Source organism: Orycteropus afer, unplaced genomic scaffold, assembly GCF_000298275.1.
Source record: "Orycteropus afer afer isolate SDZICR_OR568_19922 unplaced genomic scaffold, OryAfe1.0 scaffold01105, whole genome shotgun sequence".
Lineage (NCBI taxonomy): Eukaryota > Metazoa > Chordata > Mammalia > Tubulidentata > Orycteropodidae > Orycteropus > Orycteropus afer.
In genome coordinates, this window is record NW_006922692.1 from 167206 (window position 1) to 167618 (window position 413).

A 413-nucleotide genomic window follows, 5' to 3' on the forward strand; every position below is an offset into this window, starting at 1 on the left:
TTTAGCTGCTCACAGCAGATTCCAGCACAGAGGTGATTACAATCGCATCATAGGGGATAACTACATCCAACTGCCCAGGCACTCAAAACCACCACCCAGCCAAGGTGACACTCAACCTTAACTACCACATAAACATAGAGTATGTTAATTTTTGTATGGCTTCTTACACTCAGAATGGTTATTTGAGAACTCATCCATGTCCCTGTGTGTATCAGTAATTCACTGATTATAAGCCTAAGTTACAGTAGAATCTCAATGTGTAGATTTATCACATATTAAGCTGCTGATTAGTGTTTATACAGGTTCCAGGTCCTGGCTTTTACAATAAGAGGAGATACTCACCATGAAAACATAGAAATCTGAGGGGAAAACACTTTTTCTTTTTCTTAAAACAACAATTATTACAGCAGTGG